The 23,374-nt window shown below is 37.0% G+C and overlaps 1 long non-coding RNA gene across 1 annotated transcript; it reads left to right on the forward strand.

Moving 5' to 3' along the window:
* Positions 1–10,681: 10,681 nt before the first annotated feature.
* Positions 10,682–22,447, forward strand: LOC308194761. The gene is made up of 5 exons (XR_013950845.1): positions 10,682–10,816; positions 14,041–14,094; positions 16,450–16,511; positions 20,266–20,441; positions 22,030–22,447. It is a non-coding gene; the product is annotated as an uncharacterized lncRNA (long non-coding RNA).
* The last annotated feature ends 927 nt before the right edge of the window (positions 22,448–23,374 follow it).

The raw sequence follows: 23,374 nt of genomic DNA on the forward strand, positions 1-23,374 counted from the left end.
AAGGAGAATATTAGAGCACAGCTGACATTTGAATGTGCTGGAAAACTTTGGTAGTTTTTTCCTTTCTCTCTTCTATCTCTTTTTCCGGATTTGGTGACCCTCCAGTGTTTTTATTTGCAATATTTCATACAGACAGGTTTGGCTTTATTACAGCCTCAGGCATCTACACACAGATGTTCATAAGTAATGTTTGGAAGCACTGAGTATGTGTATTAAATTTTTGCCTTAGGCAAAACTGATGAATATTTGAGTTGGGAGAGAACAGGTATTTTAGTGAACACAGTAGTGTAAAATATTCAGAAACTGTGAACTATTAAAAGATGTTGGAACAACTAGGATGTCTGCTTTTCCCATCCATGCCTACAAATGAGATACCTCCAATTTTTCTAGAAGAAAGAAGGGCTAAACAGGCCTTTGCCAGCTTGAAATGTATTTCAAGGAGATTGGTAAAACAAAGAAAACTGAGCCAAAAATGGTAATTGCAAGAAAAATAGCAAAATCCAGTTATCCATCTATGAAAGGTAGCCATTGTCACTGGCATGTTATTTAACACACTGCTCACTCCTTAGCAGCTCCATCCCAGGCACATGTTGATAAATTGAAGCAAGATCTAAGAAAAAGAATGATTAGTAGGAAGAAGGGGCTGTCTTTTGAAAGATCAGAGGAGCTAATTAGGTTGAGCTTGACTAAAGGAGAACTTGGGAGAGGAGCATGAATTTACCTGTATCTGTAGGCTGAATAGCAAACCAATACCAAAACTAGGGTTAAGTAAAATCATAACAAAACTGGTGAGCTGGGAGGGAGAAGGGGAAAACAGTTCATTTACTATAAAATACCTGTTGAAAGTGGAAATGAAGATTCTCAAAAATTTAGGTTGAATTTGATATATATCAGACCCCCTGCTCCAAAATGTCGTAGGTATATATTTGAAACATTTTTTTCAGTGGTTTTGAATGCCTTGTTTTGACTGTTTCACATTTCACATGATGCTTCGTGGTTGCATATAGTTACACTTCATTGTTTATTACAATGAGAAAAAGTAAATGAACCAAAGCATCTTGTTTTAAATTAAAAGGACTATTTTATTTAACCCCAAAAAATGCTGGAGAGGGGGGCTTTTTTATGGTGAGAAAAATTAAATGTTCTTCATTTTCCATCAACCTTGAATAATTTCCATCCCCCCAGTTTGGCAACAACCACCCCCCAAATCAATTATTCACAGAGCCCTATTCCTGGGGGCACAATTAAGAGTAATTGGAAGAAATTAAGTGAGAGAAAATGTAGGCTTCAATAGTAGGTTTATCTTTTTCTCCTGGTGAGAAATACAGCCTTGATCCTGCAAGACTCTGAGTGTTGCTTGTGAGATAGATACTCAGTCTCATATCAGCATCCCTTGGGAGCTGTGAGCATCACTGGGGCACTATTAAACATCCTGAGAGCACAGTTCAAAATGGCATTTAGTCATAACTTCTTGGAAATATTTTTCAGCTTATCAGACATTAAGGTTCACTTTCATATTCTCTGTAAATCAACAGGATAATTTGTGTTGGTCATCAGTGATTCTATATTTATTTCGCAAAGATTTGACTCCCTCACAGGCAAACCATGTTACCTGGCAGGCCATATTGATATTTTGTAGTGTTGTATTTTTAGTCAGAAAGTTGTGCAATATGAAAGTGAGTGCTTTAACAAAGTCTGCTACATTTATCAGTATGTTTTCTAACCAAAACAGTAATCTCCTTAAAGAATGAAATCAGATTTGTTTGACAAGGCCCATTTTCCAGAGACAGATTTGATTGGCATTAATTATATTCACAGTTTTTACCCAGAGAACTCATGTAAGCTTTTCTATTATTTTGCTTGGGATAGATAGATGTTAGGTCTCCAGCTTCTTCTATGCTTATGTAATATTACGTCACATATAGTCTTTCCATATTTTGGAATTTCATTGGAATGAAAAGATTTATTAACATTCACAGAAATGCATGAAACGTCTTCCTTGCCAAATCTATCCACGTCTTCTAAAAGTTATCTGAACTGGTTGATCTTGAAAAGTGGTGCTCCTGATACATTTGGAGATTTATTCCTTGACTAAAACACAAACAGAGTAGTCATCACCAAAAATGTGTTATAACTTCTTGTTAATTTTCAGGTCAACACTTCATAGGGAGCATTTCTTGATATTCTTTGATATTATTCATAATTGGTATCTCTCTCTCTAGCAAATAATTTATTTGAATATATTTTTAAAAGAAAATCTGATTTCTTCTATCCCTATAAAAATAGGGATAGAAATTCCCACCATGTTTGACTGATAATTTTCCTCAACACTGGGAAATGACACTTTTTTTAGCACTGAAGCAAATTATTACTGCAGAGGACTGCCCTCTATTTATTCTGCTTATAATCAGGTCATGACCACTGGTGCCTTAACAACCGCCATCTTCTAGCCCACTGATTAATTCATTTCGATTCATCCTACTCAGATTCCAAATAGAGTTACCCTGCATTGTGTGTGCTACTTTTTTATTGAAAATTAATGTTAGTCTGATGGAAGCAGCCTGGAGGACATCAAACTAGCAGCAAAGGTGAAGACACTAAGGAGAAAACACAGTACATAGTTAAATCAGCATTTCAAAGATAAAAGAATGTTTTGAAAAATGAAGGGAGAGTTTTGAAGCTCTTTGAGAGGATGCTGAGGATGGAGGCCAAGCAACCCAGAAGAAATACAGGAAAAAGAAATCAAATCACCTTCTTATCTGGCTCTCACATCACTTTGGGAAGGCACAGAAAAATACGTTAAGAAGTGAGGTATGGCTAATAAAAATGGTCCCAAAGTATTTGAAAAGCCCTTTTTTGAGTTTAGGTGAATGTGTATTTATTTGATCTAAATATTTCCAAAGAGCAAATGAGTTCGTTTTAAGACAAAATCCATCTGTTTTTCCAACACTGTTAAGAAACAGTTTTTTTTTTTTTGTCTAAAATTAACTTGTCTGACACATTGTCATGCTTGGTTACCACAGCAACAGTGGAAACAACTATGCCACATGATTTATTTTCTATCCGAATTTAACCACCTTACTTTTTACTTTACATGTGTATCTATATGTACATAACTCATGGCTTTGCACCAGGTTCTTATCCGGCTGAAATAAAGAATACATCCTGCTCAATTGACCATCTTTAATAACACTGTCCAAAACAATATTTCTAACCTGAGATTTACTTTCTGATGATGACACTGCCAGCAGTTTTACTAGTTCTTTATAAGCAAAATATGTAACGCTCTTCCCTGCTGAACCTCTGGTTTCAGCACACCTTGGTCCTGACATCCTCAGAGTATTTTGAGCAAAAGCACAGGGCTGAAAAACATTTGTGCATCATCATAGCTGAGCAAGCAGAACAGACACTTTTTGCTGACATTTTCCTAACATTTTTACCTGCTTTCCCCACTGGAAAATTTCAAAATGAGGCCAGCTCTAATGGGGTCCTAATATTACTGGTTTATAATGGGAATCCAGAAGCTTAAATCAATGTGAAACATCACCATTATAACGATGTAGTCAAACTGCGGATTTTAACAATCTGCCTTAAAAGTATGTGCAAAGTATATTTAATCCTTCCTTGCTACTATAATTTCAGTCTGCCATACATATCCATAACAAAGCAAACATGGAGACTGGTCACCTTCCTACAAAGTTGTTCTTGGGCAGTATATAAGGAATTTATAAACTTTGCTTTCAATGCAAGCAAAGCAGGAAAAAAAAAAATTAGTATCACTTTTAAAGTCTTATAAAAGTGAGTTTAAAATTTAATTTAATATGAAAGAGAAGAAAGGTTATATCTGGCTTTGGTCTTTCAAAGTTGTCAGTGTGTTCAATGGCCCTAGAAAGCCCCAACCTGCAAGAAAGAACTTGAAGCTAGAAGGAAAAATCGATAAGAAGAATTTGTGCTGACAGTATCAGAATCAATAATTATTTGAAGGATCTCTTCCTTGCCCAGGAAAAAGTGCAAAGCAAGGGAAGAGAGGGACTTGGGCAACCTGCCCACCACAGGCCAGCAGAAAATGTGAGGAGGACTGGAAAGCCATATGACATCCTTCATAGCTTGGAAAATCTTTTAGCTAAGTGCCAGGCAAAGCAACAGTGAATTTAATTCTTCATGCATAAGTCACAGAATGATGTTAAAAAAATGCTTGTATTGCACTCCATAGGCTGTTAAAATTACCCTTCTTAGTTGTGCGTATTTTTCTGCGACTTGAGTCATTTATATGAGCAACTATAATCTTAATGCCTGCTACTGAAAAAAATAATGCTAATTAGATCCACTGATTGATTAAATCCCTAATTGCGACAAAACTACTGAGAATCTCCTTCTACACAAATGTCTTATCCTCTTCTCCAATCCTTCTTGCTCTATCACTGAGGCCCACAAGGAAGATTGGTGTTAGATATCAACTGGGACATCATCAAAATACGAACAAGTGTGGTTAAATAAATCATGCATTTATAGTGAACAAACACAAGAGGGTGCAATAAGCATGTCCAGAAACCTTTTAGCTGTCATGGAAAAATCTTAGGCTCAGAAACTACATCTCTAATGTATATCCATTGATCCGTATCTGTAACTTAGGGCACACCTGCGTCAGGGCCACTGCCGAGTTAACCATCAACATTTAGTGTACAAGATGAGGCACCGTGAATCTGGATTCATGAAGCATGTGTGAAGTAGTGTTTTTTTGGAAAGAAAGGATGATGCTCTGTCTGAGTCAGGACCAGAGGGAGCAAACCAAGCAACATGCTAATGAGTAAAAAAAAAAATAAAATAATAATCACAGAGATGCTATTATAGAAGGGGTAGGTCATGTGTAGAAACTCACTGTCCAACTCCTGGTATGGAGCATCACAGACTAGTTAGCAAGAATGATCACTTATCACAAAATGACAACACACATGCTCTGTGTCATGGAAGCTGACAAAACCACTTCCTTTTGCTCCATGATACTCAGTTATCCCTCTACTGAAATCAGATTGGACCGAAACCAGGACTTCAAAAATCCCAGGCCGCTCAGCTAGCTGTTGTTAGACCCAGATCTTCCAAGTTTCTATCCTCTGCTTTAGAAAGCAGGAAGAACTTGTTTGTTATTGCTGTCTGCCTCAGCTATGTCCCAGATGTCTGGAGAGCCTTGGACATCATATTGCGACTGCTAAGTAGTCCTTCTCTGGAGACAGATACAATATGTCATCACAAATGATATGGAACTTTTAACGATAGAAAGGCCTGAGGTCCAGTGCTGAGGTTAAAGTCTGTAGCCAGGGATGATTTCCTAAAAACACTTATTCTCCGGTTATCTGTTTGACTAAGGTGGCATAAGGGAACAAAATCCCACTAATGGTAGCTGAACGTACCTGTCCTATGAGGCCAGGATTCCAGCCCATTAACCTTTTCTGCATATAAAATAAGATGAATGCATAAAATGCAGTTGTAATTTTCTACTTGATAACTCTCTCCGATTGGGCTTCCAGCTCAGTAGTGTTCTATTCTTGACTTAAGCAGTACAAGAACTGCAAATTGATTTTATCAAAGTTTAATTAAATTTGTGCTGTGACCTGCAATGCAGTGTAATTCACACAAGTTAAAACTCTGATTGCAGCAAGGCCAAACATGGTCATAAGGGCTTGTCCTTTGGACATTGCTGCAATAAGTAGGGCCCAGCACAACTCATTCTAGTTTATCCGTTATAGTCCTGGGCAAGTGAAGACTACTTTTGTAGCTGCTCTGTGTCCACTCAAGCCTGAGCATATGAGGCAGATTAAATAAAATATCCAGGAACCCAGACATTCTCCATTGGCCTTAGACTAGCATTTCTCAAGGGACATTCTACAGTGGCAAGACAAATATCAACATTGCCATTCTCTATGGCTGTATCTACTTCCCATGTGTAAAACTCTTTGAGAAATCAATGGACTATTGGCAAACCTACTGATGTGAATCCTTTGGAACTGAGATTTTGATTTTACAATGAAAGCCATTGACTCCTGGCAGTATGTAACAGTAATAATTTTAATTACCACCACTGCAGCGTTAGGATGGTACTTTAAATGCTAAAATAGACTGCTGTTTTTCATTGAACAGTATTGAATTGTATATTATGACTTATTATGACTGCACCCAGAAATTATTGCATTCAATACATTCACTTGAAAGTGAAAGTAGCAAAACATCTGAATTCACATTCTCAATTCATTGAATTCACTGAGTTCATATTTTTATGCTATTTTTTTCTCCTTTCTTAAGTTTTTTTTTTTTTTTTCTCCTTTCTTTCATTTGTCAGAGCTCAGTCCCATGCAAAAATATCTATGCATTCTTTTGGAGGAAGATCCATTTACAGAGGAAAATTTCTAATCACTGTACTCCTCCTGGAGTGTAGAGGATATTTCCAATCACTCAAGCCACAGAAGCCACTTAGCAACTTGAAAAGAAGGAATGGCGCCCTTAGCCTGACTCAATATTTTATGGAAAGCTGGCATAGAAAGCCAAGAGCAGGCTAAGAGTGGTGATGCCTCTGAAATGCGTTGAGCACTGATACTGTGGGTCTGCATATCCTGTATAATCAATGTTCAGCAGTAAAAGCAGGAATACCTGGGACTCAGCTACCTCTGGCTACCAAAATGTTACTTGAAGTTTTATCAACCGGTGATGGTACTACAGACTTTAGTGACAAAGTGGACACCAAGAGCTCTCCTAAGCAATTCCCCAGTTCAGATGCAGAATGTCTGGTATAACATATGGATACAGGCACTTATGGGAAATAAACACCAGCATTTTTTATTTTTTTATTTTTTTTTAATTTCAGTTTTGATAAAAATCAACCCCAAAACTAGATTGTGGATTCAGGTAATTATCCAGCTAACCATTCGTCATGTCACTGGAGGTGGATGGGCATCTACTGATAGGGAGATCATTTTCTCATCTTAAAGCAGTTTATATGTCTCATCTTTACAGCTCTCTATTCCTTTCCACCAGTGGTAGAGGAAACCTCTATTATATCATTATATAACCTACATTATACCATTAGTGTCAAACAGAGAAGGAAAAATAAGAATGAAAAACATTACAGGTGAGCATCAATACATGCCTGGATTGAATTATAAATGAATGATTTATTATCCAGATGTTTTTCAGCAAAAACTTGTATGCGCTTTGTCCCATGTGGATCTTTATGATTGTTTTCACTTTAATGCTTACAAAACATTTAGAGTTTCCACAGTGTTCAAAAGTAAAATGTAATAGTGGAAAGTCAAAAGATATTTTCCATCAGAACTCTTACTCTTAGTCCCTGATAACCAAAGAGAAACTGGGTTGGAAGGATGTCTATAAATTGCAAATGGGAAAAGTGGTGTATACAATCCCTAAAGCCAATGTTTTCAAAACTAATTGCTGAATTATCTGCTTCAGTATGGGCTTCATTGTACAATTTCAGGCATTTCACTTTGAAAGCATTAGCTGAAATCTAGAAACCCAAGAATGGTTAATTAAGGACAAAAATTCCACTGAATAATTCACGAGCATTTCACATACTGAATAAAGAGAAATAATTTGAGCAGGTCTAAGAAAAAAAAAAAGTTTGAAAAACCTTGTCTGAGAAGTCAATGAAAAAACTTTAATATTTACCTGTAAACATTTCATTTAGCAGATCTCGTGATCAAAAGAAACCATGATATCATTTTGTACATAAAAGCATTGATAAATTAAGATTATGCTGAGACAAAAATTCTTATCCTAGAGTAGGGGTATTTATCATCTGTCTTCAGCTTGTCTCTAAACCTTAGCTGACATTTAATGTTTTTGTGCTTTAATATCTCTGGCTGCAAAATGAAAATAACAATGTTTCCGCCTTACCTATTTAAAAAATCATTTATTAATAGTTTTAAAGGATTTGGGGACCTCCAGACAGAAATGCAAAGTATTATCATTGTAACTGTGGAACAGTCCAACAGCATCCTGCACTTTCCTACCTGCTCTTACTAAATACAGCTGTTCCTTTCTCAAAAAAAAAAAAAAAAAAAAGAATCAGAGCTACTAGGGAGGCCTGCTCAAGAATTTTCTGAGCTTTCTGTGACAATTTTACATCTGAAGTCTGCTCAGAGACTCTGCATATCACCTGTGAGACTGATTTAACATCATTTAGTCCCACGATTAACAAGGCCTGGGATGCAATTTCACTTTCGGGCAATGCCTTCTTTCCATATTGCACATAGCTTGTGCTGGAGTATTTGTTTGTTTTAGCAGAAGATTTGTTTGAGTTAATGCTGCTCTTCACATTAACTGCATACTTTGGGTGATGGATTGTCATTAAAAGCTGCTGTTTCACATTTATTTGTTAAACAAGAGCTGAACAGTATTGGCCACAACATTTTAAAATGTATTAATGTTCTTGATGGCATTAATCTGCTGGGAAACTGGGTTAGACAGAGGGAATAATGAATGATAACAATGCAAACTCTTTTTTGACTTGTTCCCATATAATTTTAAGATAGTATTTTCTTTGATGCTTACTGTCTCTTTGGCACTTGTGAGCCTGTGTCTGGAGTACTCTGTGCAGTTTGGGAATCCCCAGCACAAGGAAGACATTGTCATTGAGGAGTGAGACCACTGGACATCACAAAGAGAAGGTGAGGGTGGTGGAGAATAGGACGCAGAAGGAGAGTCTGAGAGAATCAGGTATGTTCAACCTCCTTATAAGGCTTATTTACCATTAAAAGCAAAACAAACAAACAAAACAAACAAAAAATAGGTTTGACCTCATGGGTGATCAGCTGCATGTTGTCATAGAACTTCAGTGTCACCTGTGACAATACAACAACTCATTGTAAGTTCCATTTTCAACAGCTATGGGTTTCAAGTGAACCCATCCCTGCTTGTATTGGCGTGCCTCTGGGGTCCTCCGCCACCACATATTTGCCAAATGCTTACAAAAGACTTGGGGATTTGGGGAGTCAATCAAAGCAGAATAAAGTAAAGACTGTGGGTAGGTATCTTTTGGGGGACTGTGCTATTTCTACTGTATCCATGCTTGGTTGGCCAAATGTAATAGTCCAATCTCTGGCTTCCAGAGCAGCTCCCTGCACCACCACACTATCTCATGTCTGGTTCTTCCTAGCTTCAATAGCCTCTAAGCTGCAGCTTTTACCAGCCTTCCCTTCCTTACCTCCAGTCCCTATATACCTCCAGAAAAATCCCCAGAGCAGCTGCTTTTCCCTGCCTGAGACCTGCTTCTGCTGGAAATGGGAATGCGGTTGCTTCGGACAATGAAGTTCAAGTTAAGCTCAACCCCACTCACCAAATTATTTCGCACATTAGGGAAATGGGAAAATAAATGCAATATGTACCCCATCAAATAGTTTCTTATCCCACTTTGAAGTGTGTGCCAGTATTTATCTCACTGGCTAGAAGCTGATGTGGTACTATAGAGAGGGGTTTTGGTGAGTGAGTGAGTGAGAGGATAAGAGACTAAAAGGACAAGTGGAAAGAAAGTAGGGAATTTCTCTGCCAGGATACAGCTTAATTCTTACATCATAGTTTGTAAAAAGCAGATATACAAATACCTAAGCTGGTATTCCTATGTTAACCTGAGCTTCAGGAACAAATATATTTATTACACTACACTCAGCATGAAAAGCTCTTTAAGAGAAACCAAGTACCTTAGCTCAGGCAGGCTGCCTCGCTGGCATGCCCATGCTCTCACTAGCCTCATAACTCTGTACTGTTTTTTTTTACATCATACAGATATAATGATATGTACTCTATTGTAATGGCTTCAGTTCAATCCAAAGATCCCAAACCCAGCAGTGCAGCAGTGTGACATAACTTCAAGAGTTTCTCTCCCTTTATGGTGTTTTTACAATTTTGGTAGGTTATCAGGGAAAGGATTTTATTTATTTATTTTGAAATATAGTATCTGAAGAAGGCACTTGAAAGAAGTTGACCAACACTGAGAATTCAGATCAATAAGGAGCCATATAGGGAACAACAGGTAGGAAAAAGAAATTTGTCTTTGCTCTGTTGTGGGCCAAATAGGTAAGGCATTGTATTTTCTTTTTTTTTTCCCAAGCACAGTATGACCTAAGGGTAAATTGTATGAAGTAATGGAGTTCAGGAGCTCAGACCTCTCCTTTGATGGCATGTGGTGATCTTAGAGGTCTTTTCCAACCTGAATGATTCAATGATTCTATGATTTTCCAGTGGGCTATGGAGTATGAATGAAAAAGTGAGTAATGACTACGTTATTAACAATACATAAATAAATAAATATCAGCAGTGGAAACGTGTCTAGTAACAAATGCTTCTACTCCAAGCTGTCACTCATCCATCTGAGCAATATCCCCCTTCAGAGATAATCCTGCAATTACATGAATCTACGCTTAACTAAACATAAAATGCCTTTCTGCTGACTGCAAAGACAATGAGTGGAGCAGAGTGTTCCTCAATTTATACATTCAGCAAAGAGAAAGTGAAGCAACTTGGCCAAGCACAATAATCTTATGATGGATACCTTCAGCAAACAATAGGCTTCTGCATAGTGTTTAGCATCATCCTCAGGGGTACAAGCTCTATGGGGCTGAAGCTTCAGGCTGCATCATTAAGATAAAATAAATTCAGCTGCAGCTTCTTGCATCCTCTGTCTTCCTTAATGTTTTAATGCTAAGGGAAACAGATAAATGGCTAAGAAGTGGCTGCCTCTTTGAAGCCTTTCTAATATCAGGAGGCCCCAGAAGACTGCAGGAGAGAAGATCTGCAGGTGGAGAAAAAATAGGTAATTCAACCCATGATGATTTAGATAATAGATCAGGAGCTACCATGTGACAGTGGAAATAAACTACTCATTTTTTTCATGACAATAACCATCGTATTTTTAAATATTTTCTGTGAAGATAGGTCTCACTTCTGCAGCATAAAAAAAGAAAGAAAGGGAATAATCCTTCCCACTTATCCACTTATCTTCTTTTTCCTAAAAAAGCCAGTCCCGATACAGTTTTGAAATACTGACCCATTCCTCCCCAACGTCAGTAGCATGTGATTTCTAATTTCCATTGAAAAATGGGGAAAAGATTAATCAGAATGGATAGCTTGAATTTCTAAAACTCCTCTTTAAAATGTCGCCAGCCATAAAACAGGTGCAACTGTTGTATGAAAAAGGAAAAAGAAATTAAAAGGTCATCTGTTCTTTTTGGTTTGTGGAATTCTCATGGGAAGATGGAGCAGTATGTGGATGAAATATATAGACAGACATCCTCAAACCGGCAGCCAAATCTTTTATCTTGGTTGGAAACCCCTGACCTCAGAGGTTTAATATCACATCTTCTTGGTTAGTTGTAGAGATTTTTTTTCTGCACTGTGGAGTTTCACATTCAGGCAGAAAGGTATCAACTTGTATGCCTTTTATCTGCTTTTTAAGGCATCTTCTGAGCAGATCAGATCTTCTCAAGCTAAGGCAGAGATTTCTGGTGTGCTGGTTTCTATAATCTCAGAAATATCATTTACAGGCTCTCCACCTTGAACATGATACCTTTACCTTCCACTAGTGAGTATGTCGGTGCCTGCCTAAAGATCCATGTTTTTCCTGGGCTTTTGCCTTTTCTGAGTCTTTGCTACCATTATCTCCCACCATGTATTTCATGTGCTGAGAGTCAAACTGTGATTTATGAGGACTCTTCTATCTTGAATGTTTATGATCTGTCACTACTCTTTAACAGAGTTGATCGTTAAACCACTCTCAAATAGTTATTACAGCCAGGCAGGGTTAATAATTTCTAATCAAACAAGATTAGCTTATGAAATGGGATAAAGAGATTTTATAAGACACTCCATATTAGTGTATCAAAAAAGCTAATCATTGAACCTACTCAGAAGTAGATGGTAGAATTTTTGCACTTGGCTGACAAGATCAGGAAGATCCTTATGCAGCCTTTTACTAAAGGAAATCCTACACAGCTCTGATTAACTGGGAACTTTTAATACTGTAGGTCTGACATATGGTCACAGCTCACAATACCTCCAGTGAGAATTACTGGGAAGGAAAGAAAAGAGTACCCTTTCATTAACAGTTCCTACAACTACATCTATAAATATAGTGACATACTACAGTACTTGACCTAAAGCAATTTTAGAAAGTCATCTGTCCTACAAAGAACAGCTCAATCTAGTGTATATTGGAGATGTTAGAGTTTAGGTCCTATCCATCATGTGAAGTTCTGATACAGAGTTATTACAGTAGCACATCCTTTGCTTTTTTTTTTTTCTTTTTTTTTCTTCTCCTCTCTCTCTCTCTAACTGCAAGCTATAATCCATGTAAAGATTTATAGACTTATTTCTTCGATTATATGGAAGGGAATATCACAACTGTGAGTTATGAATGTGAATTTCACTGTACACTAACAGAAAAATCAGTCCAGGTGATTTTCCCCATTTAAGAAACAGGAAGAAGACACTTTTCATTTTCACACTGATTTATTACTGTCTGAATATATTTGAAATAATGTCTAAAATAGTTATGTTTGGAGAGTCTCGAATAATTTGTGAAAATGGGCAAAAATACGTTTCAATTGTGCATTTATGAATGGGTGCCCAGCATCCATTCAGTACATGGTTTAGATTGTATTATTTCAATCCCTTCCTAAACTACCTAAAATAACTAAATTCAATGAATATGTTGATTTCTTCTTTACCTAGCTGTGCAAAACCACTTTTTTTTTTTTTTTTTTGAGGCTAATGAACAGAAAATATGACACCTCTGAAAAGTTTTACACAAAGAGGCTGTTAGAAAAAACAGCTAAAATGCCAACTGGCTATAAGTAGGCCTGCTGGGAGAAAAGAACTGTTTTCAGATGGTGTGTACATATGGAAATTTCACCATTAGTGTGGTTGTTTCCTAGAACTGCTTTTGCAGCAGCAGTTAAAAACTGTTACATAAGCTAAAGGAGGGATAATTTGGGGGTAAGAAAGTTAAACTTGCTTGATCCAAAAATGACAACATTCCATCGTCTATGGCCTGGGAATAGAAACTTACTTTTTCTTCAGTCAAAATCTCTTCTGGATTTTAAATTCAATTTAATATTTATCTTCAGCTGCAAGAACTTCATTTTGATTTCTATTGGATGAAGCTTTAGCAGCACTCAGAGTCTGGTCACAAAAGCAAGACCTGTCATACTAAATTGGTCAGGTGAACTGTCTTTATCGTAGAAAGTCCATACTGTGGCAGAGCTTTTTTATTATATGTTGTTTTTCATTCCCCACCTGCAAAAATCTGTCAAGGGAGCTTGACCTCAAGTTTAATTGTTAATCGTAGACACAATGTGTACATTGCTTTTTATTGCAGTTTAGTTTAAAGTACCTGTGTAGTTTGAAGTACCTGTGTATTAAATTCCTGTGGACATCTGAGACATGCCTCATAAAACTTTATCAAATACCTATTAAACTGAAGTACCAGGTACTATTTAATTATGTAAGATGACAGTCCCTTCCCAAAAGAGTTATGCAAGGAACTTATGTAAGGAAAAGATAACCATGGAGCAGAAAAAATTTTTAATGGACAAGCAAAATTTCATTTAAATATCACTATAGTTATCAATGTGGTAATTTCCTAACTGTTCTTCCACTAAGCTACTAGTCTTAATAGTCTCTCTAAATAGACTTTTTTAGTCATCCTGGTAGCTGTGGAGCTGCTTTCAGAAATTTCATAATTTTGTTGACAAGGATTTTTTTTAAAGTTTTAAGAATACGTGGTAATATATTTCTTCTCAATTTCTAACAATTCAGTGTTTTATTCCAAGTTTCCAGATAAATTATAATACTCAGGTTTTATTAAATTTTTGTTTGATCAGCAAAAATATTCTGATTTTTAGTGAACTATTTCCATCTCCTCTGTCTTTGCTACATCAGAAAGCATAAACACTATTTAATATAGGAATAAGTTCATTATTTTAACTTCCCTCCCACATTGTCTCAGTATTGAAAAAGAACTTATGTTTCTGTTACCAGCCTTTGATTACCCAAATGAATGAATCTCAAGACAGAGGCCTGCACCTGTCTCAAGTAAGTAGCTGGGACATCAGGGGAACACATAAGGAAGAAGTAATGAGGATTGGGAACAGTACATGTTATATCACATTTAACTTCACCCCTAAGACTAAAGTTTTACAGGTTCATCTGGGCCCTGTTTTGTGCTCCAGAATTAGGCCAATAAGGTCTGCCAGCATGACCTTCAGATCAACCCTCACACAAACATCCCTTTTTCATTTCTCCAGATGAAGTTCAACACAAGTAAGATACAACGCCCTTAAAGAGAAGAACAGCGTTTTGAAACTCTAGGATCAAAAGAAAACAAAAGTTGGTTCATTTGTGATTCCTCAGTGACAAAAGATTTCCAGAATTTTAGGCGCTGTTAAACTGAGTTCTACATGAGCACCATGTGCTACCAATTTACTTCAATTGTCTCCATTGCTAAGGACTGATGCAGCTGGCTGGTTTGATCCAAATGGCGATGATTAAGATCCTGAAGTCAATTAAATTTTTTTCCACTGATTTCAACAGACCTTGGATAAGGTCTTGATGGTTTATGAATTAAAAGAAACATACTGAAAGAAACGTTTTCCAAGATATTGGGGAAGAGGGGAGGGAAGAGGGAAAGAGAGAGGAGGAAAACAACCTCTTATTTACGAGTGTTAAAAGATGAACTTCAGAAACATTCCTGGCTTCTCTGAGTTTTTGTCAGAACATTTTAATGTATGTGCTTGAAAATGTTACAGTCAAAAAATACTATTGCTTGACTCTATCAAGATTTCTTCTGAGTTCTTGTCAATTTTGATAAGCTCTTTTTTGACATATTCTCAGTTGACAAGCCTACTAATATTTAGAAATAATTGGGCTCCTTATTACTTCTCTCTCTCTCTCTCTCTCTCTCTTTTTTTTTTTTGTAAAAATAAGCCTCATTTTCTTTTACTTCATTTCCTATCAGAATATGAAATGCTCTTTATGGTAAGAAACCAGTCTGTGAGAGTCAAAGCAGTAATCATCAGAGAGCCACCTCAAATATTATCCTACTCCTCTTCGATGCCACCTTGTCTCTGGACTAAGTTTATGATTTCATGAGATTTGTTTTTCATGTACAATTCCACTTTCCATTAGGAAAGTTTGAGAAATATGGTCAGAAGAAAAATTCTCAATGTGAAGGTTATTAACACTGTTGGCAATATTCAATATTGGTTTCCTAGGACTGTTCTCACTAAATATCAAGCCAAAAGAGAATAAAGTTGTAATTCACAGAGAATCCTAAAAAGTGTCAGGGATAATTTTGGTAAGAGTCTCCTGCCCGCTTTAGCCACTTCCCCACATACCCTGTCCTCCATCAGTGGCAACAGCAGCCAGCCAGACTTTCAAAGGTTCTGGAGTAGCCAAAACCAATAGATACTTTTCTGCCTATTGCAAAGCTGCTTACTTTGTTCACAACTAGAACCAGCCCTGAGAAATAATAACCCGTAGCTTAACCCTGATCTCTTAGGAACAAAAATCTTCCCTGAGCTGAATGGGATTTCAGCTGACTTTATTTCTCCTCACATAGCAATAGAGTACTGTTGTAAATTACCAGCTCCAGCAGTGGAGGACACCAGGTTGACAAGCCAGCCTTTAATCTTGTTTTTCCTCAGCAGCGTTTTTGCAACTGTTACAGGGAATTGTTTTCTCTTATCATTTTCAGCAGAAATGACAGGCTGGTCTTTTTCCACATAATTAATATCATTCTAGCCCATGGCAGTATGTGCCATGCAAAATGAAACTTCGTTAGTCTGGAGTTGGAGGACGTATGTTTTCTCACATTTTATCCAAATGAAGCAGGGTTGGGCTTTATCCAAGCCAATTCATAATGTTCCATATTCTTTGTCACAATCTGCCCTGGCTATATAGGTCTGTTTCCAGCTGTAGTTATCACAGCTCTCCATCCATGCTCCAGCACATCCTGCATGACTGCATCTAATATTGACAGGGAGATTTCAGTGTGTAAACAGAGAATAACATATGCCTTCAAAATAGAGCTCATGTCCTTCTATTTTTTTCCACTTTGCAAGTGTTGTGAGTAGTTGTGCAAGGATTTTTAGTATTGCAGTTAGAGCTACAATGTGTAGGTGAATCAGGGATTTCTTGGGCTTGCTAACACTGTTAAAAATTAATTCAGTCCTAACAGAATGATATAGGTTATTCATTCTAAAAATCCAATAACTAATTTTCATTTTGGTCTATTTAAAAACTGTTTAAATCTAAGCACAATATTATTTTGAATTGGAAAATTGACACATATATATTTAAGTAAAGTCAAAATTTATTTTGAAATTTATATGTTGTATTGAATATTTTGTTTTGGATGTTATTTCTTTGTTATTTTCTTCTTCTTCATAGGATTGTTGCTGCTGCACATAAATTTCAGGATTATGATCTGCAGAATGGATCCCAGAAATGAGGTATGTCAGGCACATACAGTTCCTGCAGCAGATGGGGAAAAAACAACCACAACGGAGCCCCAAATAACCAACCTCGTTAGTTCAGGGAAGCTTAAAATTAAAACAACTGATGGGCACAATGTCTCATACCCCTTAGGAGATTGGATCAAGGTCCCAGGGAGGTATCTCTATTCATTTGAATCACAGAATCTTCTAGGTTGGAAGAGACCTCCGAGATCACCTAGTCCAACCTCTGACCTAACACTAAGTCCTTCACTAAACCATATCACTAAGCTCAACATCTAAACGTCTCTTAAAGACCTCCAGGGATGGTGACTCAACCACCTCCCTGGGCAGCCCATTCCAATGCCTAACAACCCTTTCAGTAAAGAATTTTTTCCTAATATCCAACCTAAACCTCCCCTGGTGCAACTTTAGCCCAATTCCCCCTCGTCCTGTCACCAGGCACGTGGGAGAATAGACCAACCCCCACCTCGCTACAGCCTCCTTTAAGGTACCTGTAGAGAACGATAAGGTCTCCCCTGAGCCTCCTCTTCTCCAGGCTGAACAACCCCAGCTCCCTCAGCCACTCCTCATAAGACTTGTTCTCCAGACCCCTCACCAGCTTTGTCGCCCTTCTCTGGACTCTCTCAAGCACCTCCATGTCCTTCTTGTAGCGAGGGGCCCAAAACTGAACACAGTACCCGAGGTACAGCCTCACCAGAGCCGAGTACAGGGGGACAATCACTTCCCTAGACCTGCTGGCCACACTGCTGCTTATACAAGTCAGGATTCATTTGGGAACATCCTCCTTGAACCTTGACATATAAATGGTCATGGCTACACTTATAATATTGATACCTAAGCAAGCATTGGGTAAGCATCTGTTAAGCATAGAAGCCACCAGGGAATGAAAGTGGGGTGTCTCTTCTCAGTTGGGTTGCCAAGGGGTTGGTGTCTGGAGCTAGAGTGAATATTTGAGGAGCTGTCTGTAAGTTGAGTGATCTGTGCCAGACTGCCACGAAGACATGGAGGGAGCTAAGTCCTTGTTAGAATGAACAGTCTGATAGTTTATTTTTTGTACCCTTCTTCTTTCTTCTGTTCTTTTTTTTTTTTTCTTTTTCCTTCTGTTTCAAGGGACTTCACAGTTTATCCAAGCTTTGTGTAAGTCACTACAGAAATTTATTTTCAGATGACTTATTTTATCTGGCTGGTTGATCTTGCCAAGAATTTTTAGTGAACAGATTTGTCTGTGTGTGCGTGTACAATGTGGAAACGGGGAGGGAGAATTTTGCATTGGGATCAGTGCAAGTGGGACCAAGCCAGACATCTGATTTTCACAAAAAGCTAGCATTAAGGAAAGATCTGATCTTCTAAGTGCAAAAATATAGAGAAGAAAATGAAGGAATTTTCCACTGTTGGAAATGGTTCAAGATTTCAGACTATGGGAGAGAGTAGATTTTTCTATTTATTTTTTTGTGTGTCCTACAGTTGGGCAAATTTCTAGTTTATATACTTTACAAGAATAATAAATTAATGTTTAATGAATTACCCTCAAGTTGCTGAAATCCATACAATTTTACAGCACTATATCAGTTAGGATTTCCCCAAAACTTTAAAATGTTCCCCTAAAAGTTGAGTTCTATCTCCATTTTCCTAAAGAATACACTGAGGACTAAAACTGTAAGATGACTTATGCTACAACTTGCATATTAGTAACAGGTCAGGGAATAAAACCCCATGAAGGTGATGGTCCATGCAAGAACTAATAACTCATTCTCTAGAAAAACAAGGAGGAGAACAAAAAAATACTTACTTTATCCTAATGCATAGTCCCGCCTGTCTGTGCACTGTAAATATTTATATCAATATGGTTCTCTTTCCATCAGGCTAGGTCTTACTTAGCAGAGAGAATAGAATAGGATTAATGTTTATACTCACATTCAGTGAAGTAGGCTTTCACCATCTGTGAAGTTAATGTAACAAAAAACATTTTCACATGTCATTTACTTTTAATTTCTTTTCTGTTTTTAAAAATGTAGTCTAATTAAAGAAAGGATTATGAAGGAGAGGAGCAGGAGGTGAAGAAATCTAAATGCAGAGTTTGAAAGCACCATATTGTAATTTGGGATTACAGGAGGAAGAGATGAATTTGCATGATGATGCCTTTCATATTTATTCAGTTAGAGAAGTGTTTATTGAATGCTTTAGGCACAGAATAATGATTACAGGCATGCTCAGAATCTTAGCCACTCAAAATAATCAACTAAAGTATACTCTCTCCTTCATGGAATACTCTTTCCTTCATAAATGGAATACAAGGAAGACTGAATAGGAAAATAAAATCAGAAAGGCTGATATTGAATGTGAGACAACTAGCCGGAGCCACAAAAAGGTGGTTTTGGCAATATTAATAGTAAATGAAAAAAACAAGGATAGTTCTAATCCTGCTTCAAAAGACAATGGGAGTTGTCAACAAATAATGCCAGGAGATAACGATGCGTAATGTCTTTTTTGCTGAAGCCAACACTAAAATAGTTAGTCTTTGCCAGATATACTAATAAAAATTGTTCTAATCAGAAAGGCCGATCCAGTGAATGCAAGAGGTAACTAAGACTAGAAGACTGAAAACATGCAGACAATGTTAGAAAATAGTTTAAGTTCCCATCTAACTTTATATTGTCTAGTTGCACTCATATGGAGAACTGGTTGAAATAACTTCCAAACAGTGGTTTTTTTTCCTAGAGAATGGACACAGAAGTCCTAATAGCTGGAAAAGTGTGTGTGTGTGTACACTATATATATATATGTACATACATATGTATTTATTTTTTTAAATGCTAAAATCAACTCTAAAGAATTATCATCATCCATGTTAATCTCCAGCTGCTAAAACAAAACAAAAAAACACAACCTAGCACATAATAAACATTTGACATACACATAGAAAATCAGGAGTTTAGGAGCCAACATGAATTTATAAAAAAAAAAAAAAAAAAAAAAAAAAAGCCAGACTGATCTATTTTCCTTTCAAGACGTAATAGTGGTCCTCACAGAAACTAAAAACCGTTGATGTAGTATCTTGACTTTAATGAAGCATTTTATGTTATCCTATATAATATCCTCACCGGTAAGATGTGAAAGCATTAGCTGGCTGTACAAAGGGTGTAACTGCTTTACAGAGGGTACAAAAAGACCTGAAAACTGTCCTCTAATTATCAAAGGTTGACTGCCAGTTCAGACAGTGTGACATGGCACAGAATCTCTCTAGGGTTTTGTGCTATTATATATACCCGTTAATCTTGAGTGGAGAAAAAAAAAAAGTATGATTTCAGGGTTGTAAACAAACTAACATTTTGTAGCAAAGAGAGGTTATCAGCACACTGAAGGGGATAGATATAATAATAAGTATTCTTGATAAACAAGGGAAAAATGGTACTATTCATTGCAAATAGGTGCACGGTTCTACATTTAGGTGGGGATAATCTTTGCAAATGCAGAAAGAGGAAAAATGGTTAGACAGCTAATCCATTCTAAAAAAGATTCGCTGAAATTCAAATTGACAGCAATAAAGAAATGTCACATTTTTTAAAAAAAAAAAAGTAAAATTCTTGGAAAAGAACAAACTTAATATTGGGTTGTATAAACATGAGTGGCATCTGTAAGACACAAGAAGGGATCATTCACTCTCTTTCTAAAGCTTAATCTGGGATCTTCTGTCCTTGACTTGAATGTCACTTTTCAGTAAAGCTGTGCCTCTTTTCTCTGCATCCAGAGGAAAGCAAGGAGAAAGATCAGAAGCTTTGAAAATACCAGTAGAAAAAATGGAGGGAACTGCAGTGACTTAACCTGGAGAAAACAACAGTAGGTGTTCACACCATACCATGGTGTGGGTCTTCAGACAGAGAAAAGGAAAATGCAAAGGCAATGTACTGCTTTCAGTATACAGAGGTAAGACAAGAACTAGTAAAAATAATTTCCAGCAAGGCAGATCCTTAAGTATATGGGGTAAATTAATTATCAGTTAAGATCTCTTCCTTTATTTTCTATTACTACTTTCCAGAAGTGGGCACAACTTTCATTTCTTATTGGAATAAATGTATATAGTATTTTTTTTCTTCCTATTTTGATGACTTTGGGGATGGAAAACTTGCTAAATTGCAACAGAAAAGGAACACCACACCACTGTACTTTTCTTTTAGGAGTCCATACCTATTTCAAAAGTGCAGGAAATGATTTTAGTAACCTCCTTGGACCTAAACATCAGTCTGTTGCTTTGGAAATTCTTTCATTCATCTACTTCTGAAGTTGCGGTGGATTTCTCCAGGGCTTGCATTAAATCCATAAATGATAACAATTTGACACTGGGATGCTTTGTTAAAACAGCATGAGACCCAGGGCAGTTACACAACCAGCAGCTTTCATTCCACAGGCATCATACGGCATAAATAATGGCTGTTTTATTCTTAGCAATAAGTAAGCCAGATTGCAGATACTTTACTTGCAATTTTGAATGCTTACTCCCATGGGCCAAGGCATTTAGAAATCTGGCACTTTCATGCTAGTATGATATTTCTACCAGGCTCCTCAGGATATCTGACATCATGTTTTGTGACACATCTTGCAGATAGCATTTTCTTTTCAATTGCTCACCCAAATGTTCCCTGTCTGTTATACACAATAGAATTTAATATTGCAAGCTGCTTCTATACCCTGCTGTTAAGATGCAATTTGTTCTTTGTGTTTCATCTGTAAAGGGTTGGTGACGTTCATTTCTAATGCTCAAATTAGAGAACAAGCTCAGAAGTGAAGTTTATAATTAGCCTAGCAATTTGATAAACATCAAAGAATTAGAAGCAGACACTTTTTAAAACCAATTATCAAAAGAAATTCTAAAATGTATATGGGCTTGGATGACCAACCATTCTTGCATTCATAGTGAGTGCTTCTGAAATGATAAACAAGAGAAATATCTGCACTTCAAAAGAGCCTCAATTTCAGGGGGAAAAAAAATGTAATTTTACAATAACTTTGTAGAAACTTTTAATTATGTGGAAAATATTGCTTAATGTAGTCACAATGACAAGAATGGGAAGAAATGAAGATACAGAAATAAAAAGCAAATAACAAAAACAAAAAAGCACAATAAAACAAAACTATTTTCATCATTTTAAAGTGAAAGAATGAATGAAATTTCAAGAGGAATAGAGATTAAAAAAATTAATTATATCTTAGAAGATCTGAATGAGTCAAGAGGAGTTTTTCATTTAGCTGAAACCTTAGAAGCCTTAATGCAATTTCCATATTTAGAATCTTTGTGTCACGTTTTGTTTTAGCCACAGCAAAGGGAACTTTCTGGAAATTCTCTATACTTTGATCACTAGACATGAAATGAGAAAGTAAATGCATGAAACAAAGTTTGCTCATCAGGTGACAAACTATGTCATTTGATTCCATGTCATTAAGTCCCTTGGGCTTGCACTGTATACCAAGAGAAGCCAAGCACAATTCATTAATTTGTAATTTATTACTTGTCCAGATTTTTGCTGACAGTCTGAAAGAAGCTATAGAAGACCCTTTGAAGTCTGTGAAGTTTTAAGGAATAATCACTTGAAGCTCTGCTTCCCCATTGTGTTGTCCCCTTTCTTTACAGAGAGGTTTGCAAGGAAAAAAAGAAAAAAGAAAAAAAACCCTACAGTTCCAAATTTACAGTGTGCTGTGGTGCTATTCAATGTCTTTATGCTCAGACACTGGTGTGTGGGTTGGCAAGTTATGTGTGTTTTTTGAGAGGAGGATGGGCAATGTACTACTGCAACATACAAATAGCAAACTCCTTACCTGATGTGTGTTACATGTAGCCTGATGTGGCATACAGCTGGAGCTGTGACTGAGATCTTCAGGCCCATGGCTTTACATGATTTGCCCAGGGATGTACAAATAAATGTATTTGGATCCTGCGCTGCCTCATACCCAGTTTGTATTCTGAGATTTTTTTTCTACCTCACTTATTAGTCGTACTCTGAGCACACACTCAGAAAGCACATTCTGAAGGTAAGAACCGTAATTTAAACTAAGGCAAAAGTACTCAAGTAATCTTTATTTCCCCATTGAATGCTTGTTAATATTGTTAATATTGTTAAAATCAATCTCATCAAGAGAAGTCACAAAGATTTGCTACTTTTGGCATTTAAAACCTAAATTCAGATTTTCAAAATCCTGCAATACTTTGATACCTGCACTCCTGTCTTTCCCAGTCACCTATATTTTTGGCAGTGGGCATAGATACCCAAGTCATTATGTTTCTGGTGCCTTAGACCTCAAAGGTACTGCAGCAATCACAAAATAACTGTCCCCAGCCTACACTCCCTGCAGGGTCAAGTCCAGCCTCAGAGGTCAGCAGTCAGGGATGATGTGTCCAAAACAGATAGCTCTGCATTTTCCCCTTCAGTTGAATTAAATGATAAATTCATCTTCTACTTTTGGTTCTCATTCTGGCTTGAAGAAGAAATGTGCTTCCAGCTGTCTCATATATCCCTAAGAAAATTAAATATTTACTAGGCCAAATCAAGACAGAGATTTGCTATGCAACTCATCTGCAGATGTTTCTCCTAGGCAGCAGGAGATTGCAGCATGAGCCCATTTGGCAACTAATATTTAATTAGCTGTAGCTGTGAGAGGAGAAACCAAGAGAGCCCCATTTCAGAATAACCTACAGCTCATGAGTTCTGGCACAAGCTCAACAGGTAGGAGGCATCAGCACAAGTTTACACTGCTTTTTACATCTTGAAGAGTTAAAAAATGAACCTAGCTTTGCACCAGCTTTTAGATTTGAAGTGCTGCCTCTGCAGCAAAATCTGGCAAGATGACAGTCTGGGAAATTTTAC

The sequence above is a fragment of the Anser brachyrhynchus genome, assembly GCF_964034855.1.
Source record: "Anser brachyrhynchus genome assembly, chromosome: 4".
Lineage (NCBI taxonomy): Eukaryota > Metazoa > Chordata > Aves > Anseriformes > Anatidae > Anser > Anser brachyrhynchus.